At 44.0% G+C, this 7,500-nt stretch overlaps 4 non-coding genes across 4 annotated transcripts; all 4 read right to left on the bottom strand.

Annotated features, from left to right (window-relative positions):
- Positions 1-740: 740 nt before the first annotated feature.
- On the bottom strand, positions 741-812 carry trnam-cau (transfer RNA methionine (anticodon CAU)). Its single transcript has one exon. It is a non-coding gene; the product is annotated as a tRNA-Met (tRNA).
- A 283-nt stretch (positions 813-1,095) lies between these two features.
- On the bottom strand, positions 1,096-1,168 carry trnar-ccu (transfer RNA arginine (anticodon CCU)). Its single transcript has one exon. It is a non-coding gene; the product is annotated as a tRNA-Arg (tRNA).
- A 2,647-nt stretch (positions 1,169-3,815) lies between these two features.
- Positions 3,816-3,887, bottom strand: trnam-cau (transfer RNA methionine (anticodon CAU)). Its single transcript has one exon. It is a non-coding gene; the product is annotated as a tRNA-Met (tRNA).
- A 283-nt stretch (positions 3,888-4,170) lies between these two features.
- trnar-ccu (transfer RNA arginine (anticodon CCU)) lies at positions 4,171-4,243 on the bottom strand. Its single transcript has one exon. It is a non-coding gene; the product is annotated as a tRNA-Arg (tRNA).
- Positions 4,244-7,500: the final 3,257 nt, after the last annotated feature.

The following is a 7,500-nucleotide window of genomic DNA, read 5'->3' on the forward strand; positions in this document are numbered from 1 at the left end:
ACCCACAAACCCTGACTTAGGAGTACAGTATCTTATCCATTAGGCAACTGGGGCACTTTGTTCTCAGTGTGACCTATACGAACTGATAGAAGAGGTAAAAAAATATATAATGGCAGACACTGACAAATGCCCATGAAATTACGCATTTTTTATTTTTGTTCATACTCCATTGCTAAAAAAATATGTTAGCAGAGGATGGTTTCGATCCATCGACCTCTGGGTTATGGGCCCAGCACGCTTCCGCTGCGCCACTCTGCTTCCAACCACCCAAGATTGGACCCACAAGCCCTGACTTAGGAGTACAGTATCTTATCCATTAGGCAACTGGGGCACTGTGTTCTCAGTGTGACCTATACGAACTGATAGAAGAGGTAAAAAAATATATAATGGCAGGCACTGACAAATGCCCATGAAATTACGAATTTTTTATTTTTGTTCGTACTCCATTGCTAAAAAAACAGGTTAGCAGATGATGGTTTCGATCCATCGACCTCTGGGTTATGGGCCAAGCACGCTTCCGGTGCGCCACTCTGCTTCCAACCACCCAAGATCGGACCCACAAACCCTGACTTAGGAGTACAGTATCTTATCCATTAGTTCACTGGGGCACTGTGTTATCAGTATGACCTATATGAACTGATAGAAGAGGTAAAAACATATATAATGGCAGGCACTGACAAATGCCCATGAAATTACGAATTTTTTATTTTTGTTCGTACTCCATTGCTAAAAAAACAGGTTAGCAGAGGATGGTTTCGATCCATCAACCTCTGGGTTATGAGCCCAGCACGCTTCCGCTGCGCCACTCTGCTTCCAACCACCCAAGATTGGACCCACAAACCCTGACTTAGGAGTACAGTATCTTATCCATTAGGCAACTGGGGCACTTTGTTCTCAGTGTGACCTATACGAACTGATAGAAGAGGTAAAAAAATATATAATGGCAGACACTGACAAATGCCCATGAAATTACGAATTTTTTATTTTTGTTCATACTCCATTGCTAAAAAAATATGTTAGCAGAGGATGGTTTCGATCCATCGACCTCTGGGTTATTGGCCCAGCACGCTTCCGCTGCGCCACTCTGCTTCCAACCACCCCAGATGGGACTTGAACCCACAATCCCTGGCTTAGGAGGCCAGTGCTTTATCCATTAGGCCACTGGGGCACTGTGTTCTCAGTATGACCTATACGAACTGATAGAAGAGGTAAAAAAATATATAATTGCAGGCACTGACAAATGCACATGAAATTACTTTTTTTTTTTTTTTTGTTCGTACTCCATTGCTAAAAAAAACAAGGTAGCAGAGGATGGTTTCGATTCATCGACCTCTGGGTTATGGGCCCAGCACGCTTCCTCTTCGCCACTCTGCTTCCAACCAGCCCAGATGGGACTTGAACCCACGATCCCTGGCTTAGGAGGCCAGTGCCTTATCCATTAGGCCACTGGGGCACTGTGTTCTTAGTATGACCTATACGAACTGATAGAAGAGGTAAAAAAATATATATTGGCAGGCACTGACAAATGCCCATGAAATTACAATTTTTTTATTTTTGTTCGTACTCCATTGCTAAAAAAACAGGTTAGCAGATGATGGTTTCGATCCATCGACCTCTGGGTTATGGGCCCAGCACGCTTCCGCTGCACCACTCTGCTTCCAACCACCCAAGCTTGGACCCACAAACCCTGACTTAGGAGTACAGTATCTTATCCATTAGGCAACTGGGGCACTGTGTTCTCAGTGTGACCTATACGAACTGATAGAAGAGGTAAAAAAATATATAATGGCAGGCACTGACAAATGCCCATGAAATTACGAATTTTTTATTTTTGTTCGTACTCCATTGCTAAAAAAACAGGTTAGCAGATGATGGTTTCGATCCATCGACCTCTGGGTTATGGGCCAAGCACGCTTCCGGTGCGCCACTCTGCTTCCAACCACCCAAGATCGGACCCACAAACCCTGACTTAGGAGTACAGTATCTTATCCATTAGTTCACTGGGGCACTGTGTTATCAGTATGACCTATATGAACTGATAGAAGAGGTAAAAACATATATAATGGCAGGCACTGACAAATGCCCATGAAATTACGAATTTTATATTTTTGTTCGTACTCCATTGCTAAAAAAACAGGTTAGCAGAGGATGGTTTCGATCCATCAACCTCTGGTTTATGGTCCCAGCACGCTTCCGCTGCGCCACTCTGCTTCCAACCACCCAAGATTGGACCCACAAACCCTGACTTAGGAGTACAGTATCTTATCCATTAGGCAACTGGGGCACTTTGTTCTCAGTGTGACCTATACGAACTGATAGAAGAGGTAAAAAAATATATAATGGCAGACACTGACAAATGCCCATGAAATTACGCATTTTTTATTTTTGTTCATACTCCATTGCTAAAAAAATATGTTAGCAGAGGATGGTTTCGATCCATCGACCTCTGGGTTATGGGCCCAGCACGATTCCGCTGCGCCACTCTGCTTCCAACCACCCCAGATGGGACTTGAACCCACAATCCCTGGCTTAGGAGGCCCGTGCCTTATCCATTAGGCCACTGGGGCACTGTGTTCTCAGTATGACCTATACGAACTGATAGAAGAGGTAAAAAAATATATAATTGCAGGCACTGACAAATGCACATGAAATTACGAATTTTTTTATTTTTGTTCGTACTCCATTGCTAAAAAAAACAAGGTAGCAGAGGATGGTTTCGATTCATCGACCTCTGGGTTATGGGCCCAGCACGCTTCCTCTTCGCCACTCTGCTTCCAACCAGCACAGATGGGACTTGAACCCACAATCCCTGGCTTAGAAGGCCAGTGCCTTATCCATTAGGCCACTGGGGCACTGTTTTCTCAGTATGACCTATACGAACTGATAGAAGAGGTAAAAAAATATATAATGGCAGGCACTGACAAATGCCCATGAAATTACGAATTTTTTATTTTTGTTCGTACTCCATTGCTAAAAAAACAGGTTAGCAGATGATGGTTTCGATCCATCGACCTCTGGGTTATGGGCCCAGCACGCTTCCGCTGCGCCACTCTGCTTCCAACCACCCAAGATTGGACCCACAAACCCTGACTTAGGAGTACAGTATCTTATCCATTAGGCCACTGGGGCACTGTGTTATCAGTATGACCTATATGAACTGATAGAAGAGGTAAAAACATATATAATGGCAGGCACTGACAAATGCCCATGAAATTACGAATTTTTTATTTTTGTTCGTACTCCATTGCTAAAAAAACAGGTTAGCAGAGGATGGTTTCGATCCATCGACCTCTGGGTTATGGGCCCAGCACGCTTCCGCTGCGCCACTCTGCTTCCAACCACCCAAGATTGGACCCACAAACCCTGACTTAGGAGTACAGTATCTTATCCATTAGGCAACTGGGGCACTGTGTTCTCAGTGTGACCTATACGAACTGATAGAAGAGGTAAAAAAATATATAATGGCAGGCACTGACAAATGCCCATGAAATTACGAATTTTTTATTTTTGTTCGTACTCCATTGCTAAAAAAACAGGTTAGCAGATGATGGTTTCGATCCATCGACCTCTGGGTTATGGGCCAAGCACGCTTCCGGTGCGCCACTCTGCTTCCAACCACCCAAGATCGGACCCACAAACCCTGACTTAGGAGTACAGTATCTTATCCATTAGTTCACTGGGGCACTGTGTTATCAGTATGACCTATATGAACTGATAGAAGAGGTAAAAACATATATAATGGCAGGCACTGACAAATGCCCATGAAATTACGAATTTTTTATTTTTGTTCGTACTCCATTGCTAAAAAAACAGGTTAGCAGAGGATGGTTTCGATCCATCAACCTCTGGGTTATGAGCCCAGCACGCTTCCGCTGCGCCACTCTGCTTCCAACCACCCAAGATTGGACCCACAAACCCTGACTTAGGAGTACAGTATCTTATCCATTAGGCAACTGGGGCACTTTGTTCTCAGTGTGACCTATACGAACTGATAGAAGAGGTAAAAAAATATATAATGGCAGACACTGACAAATGCCCATGAAATTACGAATTTTTTATTTTTGTTCATACTCCATTGCTAAAAAAATATGTTAGCAGAGGATGGTTTCGATCCATCGACCTCTGGGTTATTGGCCCAGCACGCTTCCGCTGCGCCACTCTGCTTCCAACCACCCCAGATGGGACTTGAACCCACAATCCCTGGCTTAGGAGGCCAGTGCTTTATCCATTAGGCCACTGGGGCACTGTGTTCTCAGTATGACCTATACGAACTGATAGAAGAGGTAAAAAAATATATAATTGCAGGCACTGACAAATGCACATGAAATTACGAATTTTTTTATTTTTGTTCGTACTCCATTGCTAAAAAAAACAAGGTAGCAGAGGATGGTTTCGATTCATCGACCTCTGGGTTATGGGCCCAGCACGCTTCCTCTTCGCCACTCTGCTTCCAACCAGCCCAGATGGGACTTGAACCCACAATCCCTGGCTTAGGAGGCCAGTGCCTTATCCATTAGGCCACTGGGGCACTGTGTTCTTAGTATGACCTATACGAACTGATAGAAGAGGTAAAAAAATATATATTGGCAGGCACTGACAAATGCCCATGAAATTACAATTTTTTTATTTTTGTTCGTACTCCATTGCTAAAAAAACAGGTTAGCAGATGATGGTTTCGATCCATCGACCTCTGGGTTATGGGCCCAGCACGCTTCCGCTGCACCACTCTGCTTCCAACCACCCAAGCTTGGACCCACAAACCCTGACTTAGGAGTACAGTATCTTATCCATTAGGCAACTGGGGCACTGTGTTCTCAGTGTGACCTATACGAACTGATAGAAGAGGTAAAAAAATATATAATGGCAGGCACTGACAAATGCCCATGAAATTACGAATTTTTTATTTTTGTTCGTACTCCATTGCTAAAAAAACAGGTTAGCAGATGATGGTTTCGATCCATCGACCTCTGGGTTATGGGCCAAGCACGCTTCCGGTGCGCCACTCTGCTTCCAACCACCCAAGATCGGACCCACAAACCCTGACTTAGGAGTACAGTATCTTATCCATTAGTTCACTGGGGCACTGTGTTATCAGTATGACCTATATGAACTGATAGAAGAGGTAAAAACATATATAATGGCAGGCACTGACAAATGCCCATGAAATTACGAATTTTATATTTTTGTTCGTACTCCATTGCTAAAAAAACAGGTTAGCAGAGGATGGTTTCGATCCATCAACCTCTGGTTTATGGTCCCAGCACGCTTCCGCTGCGCCACTCTGCTTCCAACCACCCAAGATTGGACCCACAAACCCTGACTTAGGAGTACAGTATCTTATCCATTAGGCAACTGGGGCACTTTGTTCTCAGTGTGACCTATACGAACTGATAGAAGAGGTAAAAAAATATATAATGGCAGACACTGACAAATGCCCATGAAATTACGCATTTTTTATTTTTGTTCATACTCCATTGCTAAAAAAATATGTTAGCAGAGGATGGTTTCGATCCATCGACCTCTGGGTTATGGGCCCAGCACGATTCCGCTGCGCCACTCTGCTTCCAACCACCCCAGATGGGACTTGAACCCACAATCCCTGGCTTAGGAGGCCCGTGCCTTATCCATTAGGCCACTGGGGCACTGTGTTCTCAGTATGACCTATACGAACTGATAGAAGAGGTAAAAAAATATATAATTGCAGGCACTGACAAATGCACATGAAATTACGAATTTTTTTATTTTTGTTCGTACTCCATTGCTAAAAAAAACAAGGTAGCAGAGGATGGTTTCGATTCATCGACCTCTGGGTTATGGGCCCAGCACGCTTCCTCTTCGCCACTCTGCTTCCAACCAGCACAGATGGGACTTGAACCCACAATCCCTGGCTTAGAAGGCCAGTGCCTTATCCATTAGGCCACTGGGGCACTGTTTTCTCAGTATGACCTATACGAACTGATAGAAGAGGTAAAAAAATATATAATGGCAGGCACTGACAAATGCCCATGAAATTACGATTTTTTTATTTTTGTTCGTACTCCATTGCTAAAAAAACAGGTTAGCAGATGATGGTTTCGATCCATCGACCTCTGGGTTATGGGCCCAGCACGCTTCCGCTGCGCCACTCTGCTTCCAACCACCCAAGATTGGACCCACAAACCCTGACTTAGGAGTACAGTATCTTATCCATTAGGCCACTGGGGCACTGTGTTATCAGTATGACCTATATGAACTGATAGAAGAGGTAAAAACATATATAATGGCAGGCACTGACAAATGCCCATGAAATTACGAATTTTTTATTTTTGTTCGTACTCCATTGCTAAAAAAACAGGTTAGCAGAGGATGGTTTCGATCCATCGACCTCTGGGTTATGGGCCCAGCACGCTTCCGCTGCGCCACTCTGCTTCCAACCACCCAAGATTGGACCCACAAACCCTGACTTAGGAGTACAGTATCTTATCCATTAGGCAACTGGGGCACTGTGTTCTCAGTGTGACCTATACGAACTGATAGAAGAGGTAAAAAAATATATAATGGCAGGCACTGACAAATGCCCATGAAATTACGAATTTTTTATTTTTGTTCGTACTCCATTGCTAAAAAAACAGGTTAGCAGATGATGGTTTCGATCCATCGACCTCTGGGTTATGGGCCAAGCACGCTTCCGGTGCGCCACTCTGCTTCCAACCACCCAAGATCGGACCCACAAACCCTGACTTAGGAGTACAGTATCTTATCCATTAGTTCACTGGGGCACTGTGTTATCAGTATGACCTATATGAACTGATAGAAGAGGTAAAAACATATATAATGGCAGACACTGACAAATGCCCATGAAATTACGAATTTTTTATTTTTGTTCATACTCCATTGCTAAAAAAACAGGTTAGCAGATGATGGTTTCGATCCATCGACCTCTGGGTTATGGGCCCAGCACGCTTCCGCTGCGCCACTCTGCTTCCAACCACCCAAGATTGGACCCACAAACCCTGACTTAGGAGTACAGTATCTTATCCATTAGGCCACTGGGGCACTGTGTTATCAGTATGACCTATATGAACTGATAGAAGAGGTAAAAACATATATAATGGCAGGCACTGACAAATGCCCATGAAATTACGAATTTTTTATTTTTGTTCGTACTCCATTGCTAAAAAAACAGGTTAGCAGAGGATGGTTTCGATCCATCGACCTCTGGGTTATGGGCCCAGCACGCTTCCGCTGCGCCACTCTGCTTCCAACCACCCAAGATTGGACCCACAAACCCTGACTTAGGAGTACAGTATCTTATCCATTAGGCAACTGGGGCACTGTGTTCTCAGTGTGACCTATACGAACTGATAGAAGAGGTAAAAAAATATATAATGGCAGGCACTGACAAATGCCCATGAAATTACGAATTTTTTATTTTTGTTCGTACTCCATTGCTAAAAAAACAGGTTAGCAGATGATGGTTTCGATCCATCGACCTCTGGGTTATGGGCCAAGCACGCTTCC

This window comes from Salvelinus fontinalis, unplaced genomic scaffold (assembly GCF_029448725.1).
Source record: "Salvelinus fontinalis isolate EN_2023a unplaced genomic scaffold, ASM2944872v1 scaffold_0492, whole genome shotgun sequence".
NCBI classification, from domain to species: Eukaryota; Metazoa; Chordata; class Actinopteri; order Salmoniformes; family Salmonidae; genus Salvelinus; species Salvelinus fontinalis.